Below are 22,617 nucleotides of genomic sequence, written 5' to 3'. Positions count from 1 at the left end.
AGGTGCATATATGTTTACACTTGCTAGATCTTCCTGATGGGCTAAATCTTTACCATGAAACATGTCCCTTTAAATTTCTAGTAATAATTACTTTCTGAAAGTCTAAATTTTTCTGATTTAGTGTAGCCACTCTAGCTATCTTCTGGTTATTGCTTGCATGGTATTACTTTTTCAGTTCTTTTATGTTCAAACTATTTGTGGTCATTGACTCAAAAGATTGGCTTTTATAGATGACACATAGTTGGATCATGTGTTTTATTCATTCTGTCAATCTGTGTTTTTTGATTGGAGTGTTTAATTCATTTGCATTTATGTAAGTACAGATATGATAGAATTTACATTTGCCCTTTTGGTTTTTGTTTTCTATATGTTTTACATCTTTGTTCTTCTATTTCTTCAACACTCCCTGCTTTTGTGTTAAGTAGAATTTTTCTAGTATGCCACTTTAATTACTGGTATATTTTTGTGTTATTTTCTTCATGGCTTCCTGATGGCATTACAACTATTGTCTTGGTTTAAAACTTTCTAATTTTGATTAATGCTAATTTGATTTCAATATCATATGGAAAATTTACTCCAATTTATCTCCATTTTCCTCTTCTTTGTATTATTAATGTCATATAAATCAAGTAGTTATAAGCTCATCAACACAGTAGTATGATTATTTATTTATGTGATTTTAAAAACAGCTTTATTGAGATTTAAGTCACATATAGAATTCACCCACTTTAAGTGTACAATTCAATGGTGTTTAGTATATTCACTGAATTGTTCATGTATCTCACATTGTTAGAGAAAAAAGGAATTTAAAATAAATTTATACTGTCTTTTATTTATATATATGGAGTTACTTTTACTGGTGCTCCTTTATTTCTTTATCTAGGTTTGAGTTCACAATGAATATTCTTTCATTGCATCCTGAGGAACTCCCTTTGTATTTCTTATACAAAGGGTTTACCATTGCTGAATTATCTCAGTTTTTGTTTATCTTGGAATGTCTTAATTTTTCCTTCATTTCTGAAGGATTGTTTTTTGCACATAGAAATCTTGACAGCCTTTTTCTTTAGTACATTGACTGTCTCTTCCATTGCCTCTGGGCATCCATAGTTTTAAACAAAAAACTTGTGAATTTCAAGAGTGTCTCTTTGTCTTTGACTTCCCCCAGTATAATTATAATGTAAAGAGGTACGGATTTCTGAAATTATCTTACTTGGAATTATTTAATTTCTTGGATTAACATTTTCCATTAAAATTTGGCTATTTCTTCAAATATTCTCTCTTCCCCTTTCCCCTTTTTTTTCTCCTCTTTTGTTACTCCCATTATGCATATATTGGTTTGCTGGATGGTGTCCTACAGGTCTCTGAGGCTCTGTTAATCTTTTTTTTCTGTTCATTTTTTTCTGTCTTTTCCCCAGATTGTGTAATTTCAATTGTCCTAATCTCAATTGAAATATTCCTGCATTATTTCTCCTACTTGCTCAAATCTGCTTTTTATTATCTCTAGGAAACTTTTAATTTAGTTCTTATGCCTTTCAGCTTCAGCATGTGTGTGTGATTCTTTATTTTAAAAAATTCTATCTCTTTATCGTCATTCTCTATTTGGTGGGACATAGTTTTCATAGACTTTAACACGTTTCGAAGGCATGATTTCATTTAGCTCTTAGAGCATATTTAAAACAGCTGAACTTAATTTTTTTTGTATGTTCAATATTAGGGCTTGCTCAGAGGCGAGTTTCTATTGGTTGTTTTTTACCCTGTGTATAGGTCATACTTTCTTTTTTCTTTGCATTTTGTAATTTTTTTTCTAAACTGGAAATTTATAGTCATATATTTGGCAAATGTGAAAATCAGATTATTCCCCACTCCCAGGGTTTGTGTAGGTTTTTGTTTGTTGTTTGTTTAGTGGCTAATTCTGTATAGTCTGTATTCTTTGCCATGTGTGACTGTATTAGTCTGTACTCGTGCTGCTAATAAAGACATACCCAAGACTGGGTAATTTGTAAATGAAAGAACATTAATTGACTCACAGTTCAGCATGACTGGGGAGGCCTCAGGAGACTTACAATCATGGTGGAAGGGGAAGCAAACACATCCTTGTTCACATGGCAGCAGCAAGGAGAAGTGCCAAAAAAAAAGGGGGGAAATGCCCCTTATTTTTCATCAGATCTTGTGAGACTCCCTCACTATCATGAGAACAGCATGAGGGTAACCGCCCTGGTGATTCAATTACCTCCCACCAGGTCCCTTCATGGGAACTACAATTCAAGATGAGATTTGGTTGGGGACACAGTCAAACCATATCAGTGACCATTAAAATTTCTGCTCACTTTGCTTTGGTTAACTAAAGATTGGACAGAAATTTCCTTAAATGTATGGTATCAGTAAGTCACCATTCTTAGGTGAGGAGCTCTTTCTGAATATCGGGCACACCTTTAACATTCAGCCAGACATTTAACAAGCCTGCTTTACCCTTTACTTCCTGCTTGAGCAGAGCCTCAAAGTACAGAAGTAAGAAGGCCTTAGGGCCTTCTCAGGCATTTCTTGAGCATGCACATAGCCCTATATATGTGCATAGAACTTTCTGATGACCAGAACTGTCATAGCTTTACAAAGCCTCTATATACACCTCAATGTTCCACTTTTCCTTTTAAGCATTTGATTAGCCTATTACTAGCCTCAACTGTCATTCACTTCTTTAGGCAGTCACAAAGTTAAAAAATTGACTATGAATGGCTTCAATAAATGCCCCTGGGAAAAGGTTTTTTTCACTGGACAAGCTCTGAATCAGGTCACAAAAAGACAGCCTTGCATGCAGAGTCTTTTGGGAAATGAACAGACTAGTCAAATAATGACAATTCTTTGAGAAAGAGGCTTTGAAGGATCTCTGACCACATTCTGCCTCCTGTAGTTGCTGTCAAACTGCTGGGGTTTTTGTTGTTGTTGTTGTTGTTTTTCTTTTTAACCTGCAGAATTAGAGAGAGAATGGGAAATGGACATGTTAAATGCCAAAAGCGCACTATTCTTACAGTGATTCAGCTGCTTTTCTTAAATTCACACTCAGGATTGCTGCAAGCCTTTGCTTAGTATCTAGAGTTCTGAAAAACTTACTGTTTTGGCCAGTTTTCTCATTGCTTTATGGAGGATAGAGCTTGTGGAAATGCTTACTTTACTATTTTTGCTGATGTCTGATGTCTTGCATTTATGTTTTTATTTATATCTAAATATTAAAAAAATTCTTTTCAAAGTTTCAGTTTGACACATAGGCTATTCAGAAGAGGGTTTTTAAATTTTTATATGTTTAGAGATTTTCCTTTTGTCTTTCTGTTATTAATTTCTAGTTTAATTCCATTGTGGTCAGAGAAGACACTATATAGAATTTAAATTCCATACATTTTTTAAATATTTTTTTAAGCTCGGTACACAGTCTATCTTGTTTACCATTTTATGGGCATTTGAAAAGAATATATATTCTCCTGTTGTTGCTTGGAGTTTTCTGCAGATATCAGTTAGGTCTTGTTGCTTGATGGTTGTTAAATACCCTGCTAATTTTTCTGTAATAGTTCTGTATGTTCCTGAGAGGTGGGGGGCATTTAAATACCCAACTATAATTGTAAATGTGTCCATTTCTTTTTTTAGTTCTTTCATTTTTTAATAACATATTTTTGAGACTCTGTTGTCTGTTGAATTTTGGATCATTATGTCTTTCTAGCAGATTGATTCTACTTGTGATTATGTAATGTTTCTCTGTGTCTTCCCTAATTTTCTTTGCTCTCAATTGTACCTTATCGTTATTAATATAGCTACATTTGCCTGTTACAATAAATGTTTTTATGGTACAATTTTCCATTCTTTTGCCTTGAACTCATGTATGTCATTGAATTTAAAGTGAGTTTCTTATAATCAGCATAAAATTAGGTCATGGTTCTATATCTGCTCTGCCAATCTCTGTCTTTTGATAGGTGTATTTAGATCATTTACATTTAATGTAATTATTGTGTTACCACATAAGTCTACCATTTTATTATTTGTTTGATGTTTATTTCTTATGGTTTTTGTTCTCCTGCTTCTTCTCTCTTCCCTTTTTGTGGATTATTTGAATATTTTTTAAAAGAATTCCATCCTGCTTGATTTGTAATGTTTTTGAGCATATCTTTTTAACTAGATTTTATAGTTGTTGCTCTCATTATTACAGTATACATTTGTGGCCTACAACAGTACACTGGTTTCAACATTTTACCAATTTGAGTGAAATGTTCAAAGTTGACTTCCATTTAAGTCCTTAGGTCTTCACCAGCTTTTATTGTCCTGAATATTTAATGGTGTTATGATTTTTATTCAATTATCAAATATAATTTATAAAATTAATGAGTAAAAGAATAGTCTAACATTTTTACTCACATTTATGGTTGTTCTATGTTCCTTTCTTCCCCTGATGCTTTAAGATTCTTCCATTTGTCATTTTCTTTCTATCTGAAGTGTTCCCTTTAGCCCATCTTCAAGGGCATGGAAGCAAACTATAAAATCTTTAGGTTTTCTTCATCTGAGGATGTTTTAATTTCCTCTTTGTTCCTAAAGGAGAGTTTTGCTGGATATAAAATTTTTAGTCGATAATTTTTTCTTTCTTTTTCTTTTTTTCTTTTTTTTTTTTTTTAGGACTTAAAGAATGTTGTGTTCTTCTGGCCACCAAGGTTAGACGAGAAATCTGTCATTCACATTGTTATTCTTGTGTAGGTATTGTATTTGTTTTTCTCTGGCTGCTTTAAAGATTTATCAGTGTATTTAGTTTTCAAAAGTTCTATTTTGATGTAGCTTGGCATGGATGTGTTGGGATTTATCCTGTTTTGGGTTCAGCTTATTGGAGCTGCAGGCTTGAGCCTTTTGCTAAATTTGGGAAGTTTTCAGCCATATTTCCTCAATCACCAATTCAGTCCATCTGAGTTCACTCAGCTTCTTGGAGCTGTAGGATTGAGGCTTTTACTAAATTTTGGAAGTTTTTGACCATGATTTCTTCAAACGTGAATTCATTCTCATTCTCTTTATTCTCTCTTTTGGGAACTTCAGCCATATGAATGTTAGATTTTTGTTGCTGTTGCTATTCTCTCACATGTGACTGAAGCTCTGTTTAGTTTTCTTCAGTCTATTTTCTCTCTGTTGCTCAGATTGGATAAAGTCTATTGATCTAGCCTCAAGTTGATTGAGTGTATGTTCTTTCATTTCCACTTGACTTTTGAATAAATATAGTGATTTAAAAAAATTCTGTTATTTGGTTTTAAGGTATATAATTCCTATTTGTTTCTTTTTTATAGCTTCTATTTCTCTGCTAATATTTTATATTTTTTATTAGTTTCAAGAGGATTTGTAATTGATTCTTTAAGCATTTTTAAATGGCTGCTTTAAAACCCTTATCAGATAATTTTAACATCTGTTTCATTTTGATGTTGGACTCAGTTGATTATCTTTACTCATTCAAGTTGTGATTTTCTTGGTTCTTGGCATGGTGGGTCATTTTTTATTGTATCCTGGATATTTTATCTGTTATGTTAGGAGACTATAGGAATTATTTAAGTCTTTTGTTTTAACAGGCAATCATTCTGCTTAGGTTTAGCATTCAAGTCTTGAATTGCTTTTGTGGGCTGAGGTTACAATGGTAATTTAATTTTTTAAGTCTTTGCAGTACTTGATTTATCTGGAACCATTGGACTTTTCTGGTGCTGCCTAAGATAGAAGATGGAGTTTCCCCACGCTGAGTGGCTAAGCCTCTCTTGGTCAGGGAGTTTGGTGGGATTCCCCACACTGATGACCCCTGGCTGCTCAGGGGACAGCCCAACTGATACTCTTAAATGGTGGTGATGGGTTCACCTCAAGTTGTCAGATGCATTCTTGTTTGACCCTTAATAGGGATGAACCTACCTGGACTGCCTTTTGTTGCTAGATTGGGAGGAGAAAAATGCTGGGTCTGAGGCAGCTTCCTAGATTTGGTTGGGAAATATAAGCCATGCTGCACTGTGCTTTTCCCATTGTCTGTAGCCAGGGAAGGGGAATCTCAAGACTATAGGGTCAAAGAATCTTCCTTGCTATGGTTATAGGTCTCTCTTACTGAGCCTGTCCACCTGCTCATGCTTTCTGGGAGAAGAGGGGACTTTCAGGACTTTCAGGTTCATGATGCTCAGGAAGTGAACGGGGCATTCCAGCCGGTCTTGCTTGCTGTGACTGGCTCCACTTTCCCATCCCGTGTCTCCAGAAGGGGAGCAGCATCTTGGAAGGGTGATGACAAAGAGAATTCCTGCACTGAGCTGCTTATTGTGATGAGGTGCCTCTGGCTAGGATTGCAGTAGATTTTTTGGCCCATGGGCTTCTTCCTAGGGGCTTCCTGGACCATGTTGCTTGTCTCTGGGTCCCCCTAATTAGATGCTTCTGTCTGCCCTGGTATCTCTTGGCAGGGGAAAGAAGTCTTGGATCTGGCAGGAAAATACAGTGCTTCCCTTAGCCTATTGTTGGTGAAGCTTCCAACAGATACCCTTTAATAGTGCTGATGGGTTCACCTCATGTAGTCGGATGCATTCCTCTTTGATCCTGAGTGGGGATGAACCTACCTGGACTGCCTTCTGTTATTAGATCAGGGGCAGACAAATGCTGGTTCTGAGGCAGCTTCTTAGATTGACTGGGGGGATGTCAAGCGTGACGCCACTGTGCTGCTCCTGCAGTTCTGGGATCCCAAACCAGCTTACCTTCTTACTTTTTTTTTGGAGACAGTGTCTCACTCATGTTGCCCAGGCTGTAGTGCAGTTGTGCAATCTTGGCTCACTGCAACCTCTGCCTCCTGGGTTCAACCGATTCTTCTGCCTCAGCCTCCCAAGTAGCTGGGATTATGGGCGCCTGCCATCATGCCTGGCTAATTTTTGTATTTTCAGTAGAGACAGGGTTTCACTATGTTGGCCAGGCTGGTCTCAAACTCCTGACCTTGTGATCTGCCTGCCTTGGCTTCCCAAAGTGCTGGGATTACAGGTGTGAGCCACTGCACCCGGCCCTTCTTACCATCTTTTTTGGGCTCTCCTGTTTTGGTTGTCTCTTGAATTATTTCCGGGGTTCTGCTTAGTCAGGAGATGCAGGGAGGAATGAATGGGCCTGCACTGTTTGTCTCTAGGTGTAGTCTTTAAATCCATGCTCTGTTTGGTTGGAGTGTAAAGGTCAGCTGGTCAAAACAGAAGCCGGATGTCTTTATCAGCAGGCTCTCCCTGGTCTCCCCTGCTTTTACCATCAGGGCTGCTGCATGTACATGATACGGTGGTGGTCATTTCCTCATCTGCATCTTCCCTTGGGCTGTGGCTGATGTTTCTGGGTTATTCACAGCTATATTCTCAGGCCTGGCAGCATTCCCAGTTCACAATAGATGCTCAGCAAATGCTAGTTGCATTCTGCCTTTAATACATCATTTGACTCAGTTAGATGACTTTTTGCTTTCCAGAGATGTTGTGACCATTGTGGTCTGCTGCGTTGAGGCCGGATTTGTTGAAGTTAAGAATTTGGACTCTGGAACCAGACTGCCTGGTTTTGACTTCTGGCTCTGTGACTGGCTGCCCATGTGACCTTGGGCAAATTACTGAGGTCATCTGTGTGTCAGTTCTTTCCATGGAAGAATGGGATAATCACAGTACCTGCCCATTAGGGGTATTAAAAAGATTTGAACAAGTTAATATTCACAACGCTATGTGGATGTATTAATTCAATCAATTTAAAAATTGATCATGAAAACATCAGAGAGACATATTGAGTCTGGTCTGTTCTAGGTGTGCACGTGGCGTTTCTGAATGACTATTTAGTTTTGTTCTAATTACTCTAATTAAGGATCTGCTTAAAGCTGTCCCTGGGTTGCAGGACCTGCTAGTCTGCAGTTCCAAGTTTGCTCCTCTACTAGCTTTGTTAAAGTTGCGATAACAATTTTGGCCCCAAGGATTTCTCAGTTGGCCAAATTATCTGCCGCTTCTCCAAGATTATAGGCTGTGGTGCTGTAATCATTAGTGGTAGTTACTTTATATGTTCGAACCCCAAGTCTGGGCTGGGAGGCCTTCCCCTTCCTTTGATACTGGGTGCTCTCTTACGACCTTCTCCCCCTCCTGGAACTTGATCCCTGTGTCTCCCAGATTCAGATGACCTTTTCGAAACAGAAAATCACTCTTAGGAGTATATAAAATGGAGCCAATAGGGAAATGAGGGACTCTGTCTTCATGCTTATTGTGCATTGATCCCTCCAGTTCCCACCCTCACAACAACAACAGGTCAGACACACGGCAAATCCACAGCTCTCCCTGAACCACATGTGTGCTCACACCTCAGCCCGACTTCCTTCCTGGTGTCTACCAGCCCGCAGTAAATTACCAGATTTTGCTGACGTTGCCATTTCCCTTCTCAGCTTAATGACTTGTTTATTGATGACTGATCTTCCCATGTGGGCTTTTATCCCACTAAAACGACACTTGCTGCTTTTTTCTGGACTTCTGCTCCTGGAAAGATGAAGCAGACAAGGTTTCCCCTATTACTCCCTCTCAGAACAACTAAAAGCCTTGGGCATGGTGTACAAAACCAGCCTAAGAAGAAGGCAGGCTGGCTGGAGAGCTCAGGACACGAGGAAAGAGAGGACAGTGAGATCCCTGGGTTTCCGATTTGCCTTGTATATCCCAGACTTATAGGCCACCTGGGAAAGCCATGAGAACAGATTAAAAAGCCCCCTCAAAAGCTTGGCCTTTCTAGCCAAAGGGACCAGAAAAGGGGCAACTGACACAGATAACACTCCCAGTGAAACAGCACAGAAAAACCGAAAGCCCCATCCTCACCCATGCCAGCAGTCTGAGTGAGGAGTCTCAATTTCCACCCCACCTGGCTAATGAGGCGCCCCCTGCCTGTGGGGTGTTAGAGGGGACCGACAAGAGGGTCAGGGCCATCTCCTTCGCCCAGCACTGACAAGGCTGGAGGCGGCAAAGGAGCAGCGAGAGGGCACTCCTATTCCTACCGTGGGGGAATAGCCGACCAGAAAGAGCTGGATTCCCAACACTGCCCAGCAGTGTCTGCGAGCTCCTCCCTGCTCAGGTACCAACAGAGGCTGAACGGGGAACTTTGATGTCTACCCTCCCCTGAAATGATGCGGTAACGCCATTTGCTCCCCTCGGGGTAGTAGTATCTGAGAAAGGCAGCTAAAATGGGGGTTTAAACAAGATCCGAGTCTCACCAAATCATACCCACAATATTCAGGTTTCAAATGAAAATCATATGTCACACAGAGAACCAGGAAGATTTCAAACTAAATGACAAGTGGCAATCAATATACACTAGCACCGTGATGCTGGCAATGCTGGGATGACCACACACAGGCTTTAACCGGCCAGCATAACAGTCGGTCCAATAAGCAATGATGAAAATGCTTGGAACAAATGGAAAAACAAAGTATCAGCAAATAAACAGAAATTTTAAAGAACCAAATGAAAATCTTCTTACAACTGAAAAATACAGTAACAGATGTTAAAAAAATAAACCTCACTGGATAGGCTCAAAGCAGAATAAAGAGGACAGAGGAAAGATCTGTGCAATGGAAGAAAGAAAAATAGGAATTCCTAATTTGAAACATGGAGAGACAATAGAAAGAAAAAATAAACAGAGCTTCAGGGCCTCGTGGGACTACGACAAAAGATCCAACCTGTGTCCTTTGGACCCTGGAAGGAGGAGAATGAGGGCGGGGCTGGAAATGTACTTGATAAAATAATGGCTGAAAATTTCCCAAGTTTGGCAAAAGACATAAACCTATAGATTCAAGAAGGTGAGTAAAATTCAAACAGAATAAACCCAAAGGAATCCACATGAAAACACAGTAGCATAAAACTTACGAAAAATGGACTAAAAAAATGAACCTGACCTAAAAGCAGCAAGGGAGAAACAAGACCTTGTCTTTAGGAAGAAAACCTGTGAATGGCAGCGACTCTCCTCAAAGCCACGGGGCCAGAAGAGCTGAAAGAGAAAAACGATCAGTGGAGAAACCCCGTCTCTACAAAAAAGACAAAATAATTAGCTGAGCATGGTAGCAGGCACCGTCGTCCCAGCTACTCAGGAGGCTGAGGCAGGAGGATTGCTTGAGCGCTGGAGACAGAGGCTGCAGTGGAGCTGAGATTGCTCCATTACACTCCAGCCTGGGTGACTGAGTCACACCCTGTCTCAAAAGAAAAAAGAAAAAAAAGAAAAGAAAGAAAGGAAAAGTCATCAGCCTGGAGTCCTATAGCCAGTGCAAATATCCTTCAGAAATAGGAGAAATCAGGACTTTCAGATATTGGGAAACTGAGAATCTGTCACTAGCAGACCTTCCCTAAAAGAATAGCTAACAGGGGTTGAACAGAAAGAAAGCAAAAGGACGAACATTCAGAATGTCAGGAAGGAAAAAGGACAGGTAAACCGAAATTGGTAAATACCCTAGACTTTGTCTCTCTTCTTGGGTTTTCTAAATGATGCTTGATACAAAAATTTGAGAACTGTCTGATGTGTTCCTATTGCATGAAAATATTTAAAGCAATGATGTTGTAAACAAAAGGGTAAAGCAATATGAAGGGAGGTACAGTTTCTATACTTCAGTCAAACTGGTAAAATGGAGACCCAGTAGACTGTAATAAGTGATGTATATAATGCAATACGTAGAGCAACCCACTAACAAAACTGTCCCAAGAGTATGCTTAAGAAGAATATAGATAAATTAATATGGAATTCTTAGAGAGGATATATACGAGATATATACGAGGATATATACTTAGAGAGAGAGGATATGTACGAGGATATATATACGAGAGAGGATATACAGATGGCAAATAAGTACATGAAAAGATGTTCAACATCATTAGCTGTTAAGGAAGTACAAATTAGGACCAGAATGAAATATCACGATGCACCTATCAGAAAGGATAAAATTTAAAATAGGTGACAGCAGCATATGCTGGTTAGAAAGGTGAGAAACAGGATCTCCCATACACTGCTGGTGGGAATGTAAAATGGTACAGCCACTCTGGAAAATCGTCTGGAAAATACTTCCTCATAAAACCAAACATGCAACATATGACCCTGCAATTGCACTCCTGGGCTTTCGTCCCAGAGAAATGAAACTTATGGTCACACAAAAATCTATACGTGAATGTTCGTGGAAGTTCTACTCGTACAAGCCTAAAACTGGAAACTACCTAGATGTGAATGATTAAAAAAAAAACAAAACCCTTACATCCATACCATGGGATGCTACTCATCAATATAGAGGAACAAACTTTTGCAATAACTGAACGAATCTCTTGGAAATTATGGGGAGTGAAAAAATTCCAAAATGTTACATACATATGATCCCATTGATAGAACATTATTGAAATGACAAATTACAGAAACAGGGAGTAGAGGACTGGTTGCCACGGCCATGAATTAGAGACGATGTGCATGAGCCCAAGAATATGGAAGGAGGGGAACTGGGCATGCATCTCCCATGTCCTCAAGGGAGCTTGAATGGGGTTGTGTGACCCACGCCCTGAGGGAGAGTGTCTGGGACATGCATTGAGGTCATCCCAGTGAACAGGGAAGAAGGGCTGGATGGGAGAGACCTAGCTGGAATAGAATCAGTTCAGGTAATGCTGGGCAGGGATAAAACACAACAAAAAGATTCTTGTACATCTCAATTGCACCGTGCATGGATGTGTGAGATGGGACTGTGTGTGCCATGCCCTAAGAAGCACCCACACTGAGGAAGTGTGGCTTCCATTCTTCAACCTTTTCTGCACCCTGGCACACCACATTTTCCACCCCACTCACACCCCAGGGCCTGGCTCTTAAGCCTGCACTGAAGGGAAGGGGGATCCTGAAAGCCCCACAGTGACTGCCATCCTGGAGTCAGGGACATAGACCCATGCATCCAGCCTCCACAAACCTGGGGCTCTCTAATGGAGGATTCATGCCCCCCACAGTGACTGCGTCCTGGAGTCAGGGACATAGACCCATGCATCCAGCCCCCCACAAACCTGGGGTTCTCTAATGGAGGATTCATGCCCCCCACAGTGACTGCCGTCCTGGAGTCAGGGACATAGACCCATGCATCCAGCCCCCACAAACCTGAGGCTCTCCAGTGGAGGATTCATGCCCACTACCCACACTGGACTTCCTGAACCAGAACCTCTAAGGATGGAGGATTTTATTTTTTAAAAAAGCTCCCAGGTTATCCTAATGTACAAGTAAATCTGGAAGCCACATAGTGATATAGAATCACCTGGAGTTCACTGTCAATTGGATAAAAAAAAATGTGTGCGAGGACAGAAGAGGTCCTCTGAGCTATTACTCTGGCATGAGATCTCCAAGTATTGTGCATATCACCTGCCTGTCAAACAACCCGTGAAGAAGCTGTGTCTAGAACAGTATCAGCGCCTGATGAGGGAGAACTCCCTAAGCTACTAGGTGGGGGCGCCCTATCCCACTCATTGGCTCATGTATGCTTCGCATTAACACTGAGCGTTAAATGGTATTATTCCCAGTCTGTAGATAAGGAAACTGAGGTCCAGCGAGCACAGAAAACTTTCTAAAATGAGGTGCAGACGCAGGTCTGTCTTAGCCCCAGTCCGTGTTCTTTCTACCAAAGCACTCTGCCTGCCTTGTAATGCCCACCACCAGGAAAGCTAAGATATGCAGCCCCTTCTCCTAAGAAGCTGCTAACTGACAAACAGAGCCAGGCACATGAATATGAGAAGACAATTAAGTGTTAATCAATGTGGAATTGATTCATGAGCGCAGCGAGGACCAGCACAGCATACAATCGCGTTCACGTGGCTAGTCTGTCAGGGTGTTCTGTGCTGCTTTAAGTGGCCGTGCACCCTCCATAACATCAGGAGCCAGAAAGCTTCCTAAGCTTGACAGGCCATCTCTGTGTGTTGACACTTGATGAATGAGAAATGGAGGACACGTCCCCTGTCTCTGTGTCCAGGTGAAGATGCCTCTGAAAGGGTTGGTCATGGCACCCTGTGGCACTCTCTACCCCCTGCTCTCAGGAAATGGCAGGGAGGCCGACGACAGCTGCTGAACAGGCTGACTGCTGGGGACAGGAGGGGACTGACAGTTCCAGTTCATGCTGGAGTCCCAGTAAACAGCTGGGGTTAATTGGGAGATGACATCATGATTCAAGAGTGTTTGAGGCAGGAGAAGAGGAAAGAACATTTGCCTTACATGCACGGCTGCTTTTGACGCATTTCCTGCAAATGTCTGCTTTATAGCTTGACAGGTATTGAAACCAGAAAATGCCTTGACAAGCATGTCAAGGAAAGGAGAGGAAGAGAGAAAACTGTCCTCAGATCACACACCCGCCCCCAAGAAAGAAGTGCCTCTCCCTCTGATGGCATTGTGAGACTTAAAAGCAGTTTCTTTTGTTGACCATCAGCGTGCATCTGTAATGACAGCATTTGTAATGCTGGTGGAATGACAGAACTGTGTGCTGCCCTTTGTTAAAAACTCTCAGGTATCTTATTTTGAGTGGCTTACATAGTTCTCACTATTTCCCTTCCTATTTAACGAGAAGCACACCTGCGTCTACCTTCCACCATTATTCAGATGAAAAATGTAACAGTGAGGCAATTTCGGAGTTCTCCAAACAACAGTGTCAATGATCCCTGTCCTTACAAAATGTCACATTTGTGGTGCTGGTTATTTGAGACAGTCCCCAGGGTGGCCATCCTTTTCATTCACTGCTTGCTGGCTGTGGGACCAAGGCATCACTGAGGGGCACTCAACGTGTTTGTGCTGGAAGTAATCCCTGCGTGTATCTTGTATCAACCACGTCAGTGCCTACTGTTCTTGTCTCTCCTGAATTCACTCACCAAAAGCTCTCTGTGCTATTATTTCTTCATTTATTCTCCCATGCACCTCTCTTTTTGGCTCAGTGCCAGATGGGACCATCGTCACAGTTAATTTTATGTTCTCTGGAGTATTTTTCTTCTAATTTCTTTGTTTCTATTAATTTTGTCTCAGCAGTGAATATACAAATACAGATGCACCTCAATTGACAATTGAGCTATCACCTAATAAAGCTGTCGTAAGTTGAAAATATCATGTCGAAAATGCATCCAAAATGCCCGACTTACCAGACATCACAGCTCAGCCTAGCTTACTTTAACCGTGCTCAGAACACTGACATTAGCCTACCATTGGGCAAAATCACCTAACATGAAACCTATTGTATGATTAAGTGTTGAATATCTCACATAATTTGTTGAATACTGGACCAAAAGCAAAAACCAGAATGGTTGTAGGGATACTTGAAGCAGAGTTACTACTGAATGTGTATGGCTTTTGCACCATAGAGGAGTAGAGAAATCCTTAATTTGAACTGTCATACGTTGGGGACCATCTGCGATGTGTTTTTAAAATTTATAAGATGGAATCACATATGTACACTGTTCTGTATCTTGTTATTCATTTCTTCTTTATCAGAATTTGTGTGTTGCTATCAGCTAAGGTAGCATAAGCTGTTGTAACAGATCAACCCCCACACTCAGTGGCCGAATGCAATAAAAGTTAATTTGTTGCTCTGCTCTCCCAAATAGGTGCTCCCGACAGGCAGGCAGCTCTCCTCCACGCACGGAAATTGCTTCTGCCCTGCTGCTCCGTACCGCTTCCAAGGTCTGTGTGCTCATTGGCATCGAGATGTAGCAGGTGACAGAACAGAGTGTCAGTGTGATGGTTTCCTAGGAGCCAGCCTTAAAGTTTGTTAGATCTATTGGTTAGAACTAACACGACAGCTTCTCCTAACTGCAAAGGTGGATTAAAACATTTTAGAAAATCCTAACTGAAATGTGGTCTAGTCCAAGCCCAGGAAAAAAGAGACAGTGAGTTAGCTGAGCAGCTAATGTAATCTACCTCCCTGGTTATCACGTGTCCATTCTACCCTTGAAGATGGAGTGAATGTGATTTATTTTTAGGAAAAAGAATTTTCTATGGGTTATCCAGTTATTGCAAACAAGTAAAAGGAAGGAAGAAGTGTGCAGTGTTCTCCATCAAGTCTAGGTGGGGCTCCCTGGAACCCAACAACTTATGAATTACAAAGGGAAGTTATTTGCATCCCCCTCAATCCTTTGCAATATCCAGTGATGGAATAGGGACATGATAATCCTAATAAAATTGTTGTGAGGCACCAACATTCAAAACTGGTTTCAGACTGAGTTCATGATGTCTTGGACAATGTAGATCTTACAAAAACTTAGTAAGTTTTTGATCTATTTGTCTCTAATCAGTTCTCTGTGTCTTGAAACATAGTGAAAATTACTTCCTAGACATATTCTGAAGCCAGATTTCTTGTATCATTTTGTTTTACTTCTTCATGCCTGTCCTGCTCTCCAAACCATGAGTCTATCAGAACCAAAAAATATGGATGAAAGTCGCACTCCCCTGATCTCTGTCTTCGAGCTGAGTTGAAGGGGTAAATGTCTTTGCAAACCTCACTCAATCTTACCTCTTATTATTGGTTGTGTAGAACCTATCAGATTTTCTAAAATGTTTGGATTCCCAACTTTTTGAAACATTTGTATTCCCTTTAGTTTCTGCTTGCAAACATCCCAATTCTTTCCAGAGGTTCTATCTTCCTTATAATACTTGCTGAAGGCAGAAAGTAAAAGCAGCGTACTCTCTCTCCCACACTTCCTCCGGAGCCGTGGGCTCCCCAGCCATGGGACCTGTCTTCCAAGTGAGCAGTGTAGCCAAATGCCTTGCCGCTGCATTTCACAAGGCTCCTTGTTCCACTCTGCCACCAAGACAATGCTATATACTTTTTTTTTTTTTTTTGAGACTGAGTCTTGCTCTGTTGCCCAGGCTGGAGTGCAGTTTTGTGATCTCAGCTCACTGTAACCTCTGCCTCCCAGGTTCAAGCGATTCTCCTGCCTCAGCCTCCTGAGTAGCTGGGATTACAAGTGAGTGCCACCACGCCTGGCTAATTTTTGTATTCTTAGTAGAGACATGTTTTGCCATTTTGGTCAGGCTGGTCTCGAACTCCTGACCTTGTGATCCACCCACCTTGGCCTCCCAAAGTGCTGGGATTATAGGTGTGAGCCACTGCGCCTGGCCCACATACATTTTAAGTTTGTGAGGGATTATTCAGTATCCCACTTCAAGTTAAAATTTCCATTTCAGTTAAGCTGATTTTATTGGTATAACAGAACAACTTCAGAAATCTCAACAATCCCCCGCAGACACTTGTTTCTTAGCCACGTAACATCCACGATGAATGTTCATGTTAAGCAGGTGACTCTCCACCAAGCATTGATCCAAGTTCTTTCCCTCATCAATGCATGGCTTCCGCATCACCTCTGTCATCCGCATCAGCTGGAGGCCATGAAGGGGGTGGGGTTGATGGCACGTGTCACTCCACACCTGACTGTGGGAAGGTAGGGAACATATCCCGGCTGTGTGATCACGGAAAACAAAAGCAAAGGCAAAACAGTCTGCCAGAACTACCATCTCATTGTTCCCTCACTTTTACCTTCAGAATAACATCTGCACATGCATAGAAGACGTCCAAATGGGAGAGAAGGGTACTCACTGGAAAATAAGACTGCTTCCCAGAGACCCAGTCACCCTTGTCAATCTACTACTGTTAGCCATTCCTTGTGTGGCTTTCTAGAATTTGTGTGTGTGTGTGTGTGTGTATAAGTGTATGTAATGTGTAATGTGTGTGTGTGTGTGTGTGTGCAAACTGTCACATCATCAAACTGTCCTTTTCCTTTAGATCTTCTTAAATCTTAAAGCTCCATGATCTTCCATGATGGGCGTATGAACTTTTAGTTTGTTCCTTTTTCTTTTTTCCACACAGTAAATACTGCAATGAACTTTCTTGAAATCCTGTTGCGACTACATCCATGGGGTAAATTCCTAGCACTACAGTCTGGAATTTTAAATTTCATTATATTATAGTATTCACAATGATGAAATAGCTTAAATACTATTCTTTCCCTGTGAAGTATGTATTGCTAGTTATTTGGTTAATTAAGTATTCATTTTTTTTGTTTGTATAATTGATGTAATTCTGAATTTGTTTCTGTAAAACATAAGGATTTTTTTTAAAAATTAGAGGACTCTTGCTTTGTCGCCCAGTCTGGAGTGCAGTGGCGTGATCTTGGCTCATTGCAACCTCTACTTCCAGGTTCAAGCAATTCTCCTGCCTCAGCCTCCCAAGCAGCTGGGATTACAGGCACCCACCACCATGCTCGACTAATTTTTTTGTATTTTTAGTAAAGACGGGGTTTCACCATGTTAGCCAGGATAGTCTTGAACTCCTGACCTCGTGATCCACCCGCCTTGGCCTCCCAAAGTGCTGGGATTACAGGCTCAGTGAGCCGCCATGCCTGGCCAGGAAATTTTCACTGTAAGAAGTTTCTTCTCTTTTTCCCACTGCTGGTAACAGCCTCTAGGACCAAGGCCATTCACTTCTATTCTCAGCCGGCTCGTTCCTTCATTCAGTTGCCTCAGAGATTTATAAATGTGAGAACACAAGCCTGGGGAGGCGCTGCCTCCAGAAGCCAGGATGCTGACTTCTTGCTGAGCCACTTGCAGGCCCCAGCACCGGGGGCCTGGAATCCCAGCCACTGTTGAAGATGGGCATGTGCCCCTTGGATGCTGCGGGCCCACCCTGAGATTGGGGTGCCTGTGATGAGTAGGGAAGAAAAGGCCTGTGGTGAGCATCTCCGAAAAGAACGAGGCCACCCTACCTGGGGACCCCAGGTCCTAGGGAAGCCTGAGAGGAGTCTGGGGTGGCGGGGCAGCCACTGGGATCCTATCCAGCCCGGTGCACAGGCCAAGCGAGCCAACACCTCACCCGGAAAGACTACGTGTGGACCCTGGCAGTCTCAGGACTGGCCTAGCTCATGCAGGCCACTTGGTAAAACATTATTAATAAATTCAGGCCGGTAGTGGTGGCTCATGCCTGTAATCCCAGTGCTTTGGGAGGCCAAGACAGGCAGGTCTGTTGAGTTCAGGAGTTCTGAGACCAGCCTGGGCAGCATAGAGAGACACTGTCTCTCAAAAAAATATATAAAAATGAGCCAGGTGTGGTGGCAGGTGCCTGTGGTCCCAGCTACTCAGGGAGCTGAGGTGGGAAGATCAGGAGTCCAGGGAGGTTGCGGCTTCAGTGAGCTGAGATGGGGCCACTGCACTTCAATCTGGGGGATACAGTGAAAGTCTGTCTAATAAAAAACCTCAACAGGATGGTGATGCTGAGCTTGGACCAAGCCTGACCCCTTGAGTGCCAGCCTGTGTGATGCTTGGCACACGCTTTGAGGTTGTGCCTGTGGTCTAGAGGTGGGATGTACCCACTCCAAGTTCCTCCACCCCCACCCCATCCCCTTCCCCCGGACCCCCACTGCTGCAGGAGCAGAGCACCGTGGGTAGTCAAGGCAACACTGGGTGCCTGCCACTCAACAGTGAACGATGAGAGTCCTCTGAAGTGGTGTTGGTATTTGGTGTCTGGCACACACAGCATCCCCACCCAGGAATCTAGAGGCACCCAGCCTATGGCTCACAGGTGCTCAGGACTGGCAGCCGCCTAGGAGGGAAGGATCTTTGTGGCCACCTGCCTGGGGTCAGATGACAGGCCCACTCCGTTAGCGCAGAGGGGCAGACTGCCAGCCCCCTGCAGAATCCTGCTCTCGGTCCCTTCTGGTGTGCAACCAAAATACTTACCAAAATCCTCCTCAATTCATTGGTGGCGTTTAATTATTAGCAGATTTCACTCAAAAGCTGGGCTTTTGGCTTCACTCGAGATGCTCTAAGGTGTGGCCACCTGGGCTTACTCCTTAGGAGACTGTAGCTCTTGTTGCTTTAAGATGGGGCCCATTCACCAGCATCTCCACCTGGCCTCTTAGCTCATGCATGTCTCTGCCCAGACTTTTTTGTATCTTGTATTTTTATTTATTTATTTTTTGAGATGGAGTCTCACTCTGTCTCCCAGGCTGGAGTGCAGTGGCGAGACCTCAGCTCACTGTAACTTCTGCCTTTCGGGTTCAAGCGATTCTCTCGCCTCCACCTCCCAAGTAGCTGGGACTACAAGCGTGCATTACCACACCTGGCTAATTTTTGTATTTCTGGTAGATACAGGTTTTGCCATGTTGGCCAGGCTGGTCTTGAACTCCTGATCTCAAGTGACCTGCCCGCCTCCGCCTCCCTGGAATTACAGGGTGTGAGCCATCATGCCCGGTTCTTTCTCTAGACTTTATACACTGATTTTGCAACAACCATAATGCTTTAAAATTTGAGTGGGTTAAACACGATATCAAGAACTGCTAAGCATTATTTTAGTTTCCACAGAATGTCTTTAGTTTTCCAAATAACTTTCTCAAGGAATAATACACCCTATTTTTCTGCTAGGGTTACATAACAAAGTGCTGCAGACTTGGTGGCTTGAGGAACAGGAACTTTCTCATAGTGCCAGGACCAGAAAGGATCAGCCAACCAGCAGGGTTGGTTGGTTGGTTGCTTCTGAGGACTGAGGGAAGGTTGTGCTTGGCCCCTCTTCTGGGCTTGTAGATGGCTGTCTTCTCCCTGTGTCTTCACCTTGAATTCTTTCTGCACTTTCTCTTTCTCTTCACGTGTGTTCTTTTTATCATGACATTGGCGATAGGGGCCCACCCAACTCCAGTATGACCTCATCTTAGCTAACTGTATATGTAATGGCCCTGTTTCCAAATTAGGTCATATTCTGAGGTCCTGGGGATTAAGACTTCAGCATATGAATTTCAGGGAGATGCAATTAAATCTGTAATATATGCATATGGTAAAATTTACATTTTTATATGTTCATGTGTATGATTTTTGAAATACATATATGTCCATGTACTTCTCACCACAATCAACATATTAAACATTTCCTCTCATTCCCAACTCCTCTGAAAGTTCCCTTGTGCCCATCTCTGGTCATCCTTTCACCCCATCTTCAAGCAACCTCTCATATCTCCCCACAGCTTAGTTTTGGCTTTTCTTGAATTTCAGGTAAGTGGCATCAAGTACTATGGACTTGTTGGAGTCTGGCTTTTTTCACCCAGCCAAATGTCTGTGAGATTAGTCAGCATTGTTAGGTGTATCAATAGTTTGTTCTCTTTTTATTGCTGAGTAGTATTCTATCCTATGCACATCTCAATTTCTTTTGTCTACTCGTCTGTTGATAGTCATTTGGGTTGTTCTGAGTTTTTGGCTATGTGAATGAAGCTGTGATGAACACTCGAATGTAAGCCTGTGTGTGAACACTCATGCCTCCAGCTTTCTTGAGTAAATACTGAAGAGTGGCCTTTCCCCATCTTGGGGGTATAAGTGTGTAGACCTTTACATGGGGCTCCCCATCAGCTTGTACCTCCACAAGTGCTCTCACAGTCTGTGTCTTCCCTTTTAGTTTTCTTCAGTGTCTTTTGAAGGCTAGGTTTTAATTTTGATGAAGACTAATTTATCAATTTTATTATTTTATGATTCGTGCTTTTTGTGTCATATATAATAAATATTTTTTATTTAATTTAAAAATTTTTTAAATTTATTTATTTAGAGATGGAGTGTTGTTCTGTCACCGAGGCTTGAATGCAGTGGCGCAGTTTCGGCTCACTGCCACCTCTGTTTCCTGGGTTCAAGTGATTCTCCTGCCTCAACTTCCTGAGTAGCTGAGATTACAGGTGCGTACCAACACCTCCGGCCATTTTTTTTTTTTTTTTTTTTTGTATTTTTAGTAGAGATGGGGGTTTACCATGTTGGCCAGGCTGGTCTTGACCTCCTGACCTTGTGATCTGCCCACCTTGGCCTCTCAAAGGGCAGGGATTATAGGTGTGAGCCACCACATCTGGCCCTAAATTTTATTTTTATTTTTAATTTTCGTGGATACATAGTAGGTGTATATATATTTATCAGGTACATGAAATGTCTTGATACAGGTACACAATGTGAAATAAGCACATCATGGAGAAGAGGGTATCTTATCTCTAACTGTAATCCCCACGTGTCGAGGGAGGAACCCGGTGGGAGGTGATTGCATTGTGGCAGTGGTTTCCCCCATGCTGTTCTCATGATACCGAGTTCTCACAAGATCTGATGGTTTAAAAGTGTGTGGGTGTGGTGGCTCCCCTCTCGCTCCTGCTGCCATGGAAGATGTGCCCTGCTTCCCCTTCGCCTTCTGCAATGATTGTAAGTTTCCTGAGGCCTCTTCAGCCATGTGGAACTGTGAGTGAATTAAACCTCTTTCTTTCTAAGTTACCAAGTCTCAGGTGGTTGTTTACAGCAGTGTGAAAACAGACTAATACAGTATCCATTCCCTCAAATATTTATCCTTTGAGTTACAAAAAATCCAATTACACTCCTTAAGTTATTTTAAAATGTACAATTAAGTTATTGACTGTAGTCACCCCATTGTACTATCAAATAGTAGGTCTTTCTGATAAAATTGCATACTCTAAGTCACGGAGATATTTCCTCTACATTTTGTTTGAGACATTTTATTATGTTGGCAGTTAGGTTGAGGTCTTTGGCTCATTTCAAGATGATATTGGTGTATTGTCCAAGGCTGGGGTCCAGCTCCATTGTCCTCCATCTGAGTGTCCAGGTGTCCTAGCACTGCTTGGTTTGAAGAGTGTATTTTCCTCATTGAGATAGTTCAACACCTTTATAAAAAAAACAGTGACCATGACTGGATATATATCTAAACTTTCTATTTTGTTTGATTGATTTCTATATCTTTTCTTAGGGCCAAACCACACTGTGTTAATTACGTTAGCTTCATAGTAAGTCTTGAAATCAGGTAGTGTAATTTCTATTTTTTTTCTTTTTCACAATTGTGTTGGTAACTTTAGGTTCTTTGCACTTCCATATAATATATGGAATCATTTTGTCAATTTCCTTAAAAATCTGCAGGCATTTTGATTGGATTTCACCGAATCTATAAATAAATTTGGAAGGGGTGAGCATTGTAACAAAATTCAGTATTCCAATCCCTGGACACGGATTATCGCTCCATTTATTTATGTCCTTTTTCATTTCTCTCAATAATATTATGTAGTTTTGAGTGTACAGGTTTTATGCATCTTGTAATAAACCTATTTCTATACATTTCAATATTTTGTTAATAATATTGTTTCTAAATTTAGTTTTCCAGTTGTTTGATGCAAATATATAGAAGTACATACATACTAACTTTTTGGCTTGTGACATTATTAAATACATGTAACCTTATTAAACACCTGTGACTTTGTAAAGTAGTGCAGGCAAGATTTTTGTTGACTGAATTTTACACATAGACAAACATTTCATCTGCAAATACAGGCATCTTTACTTTTTCATTTCTGATCGCTATAGCTTTGATTTATTTTTACTGTCTTTTTATATGGGTTAGGACCTCGAGTACAGTGTTGAATAGAAGTGTTGAGTGAACATTCTCGTTCTGCTCCCCGTCTTCAGGGGATAGCATTGTCTTATCTTTAAGTATAATTTTAGCCGTAAAGATAAATTTATTATTTATTTTAGGTGTCCTTTATCAGGGTTAGAAAGCATTCTTTCATTCTTAATTTGGTGAAAATTTTTTATCAAAACAAAGCTGTTGAATTTTATCAAATGGTT

This window comes from Colobus angolensis, unplaced genomic scaffold, assembly GCF_000951035.1.
Source record: "Colobus angolensis palliatus isolate OR3802 unplaced genomic scaffold, Cang.pa_1.0 Scaffold20, whole genome shotgun sequence".
Classification (NCBI taxonomy): Eukaryota; Metazoa; Chordata; class Mammalia; order Primates; family Cercopithecidae; genus Colobus; species Colobus angolensis.
Note: the sequence above shows the minus strand (reverse complement) of the source record.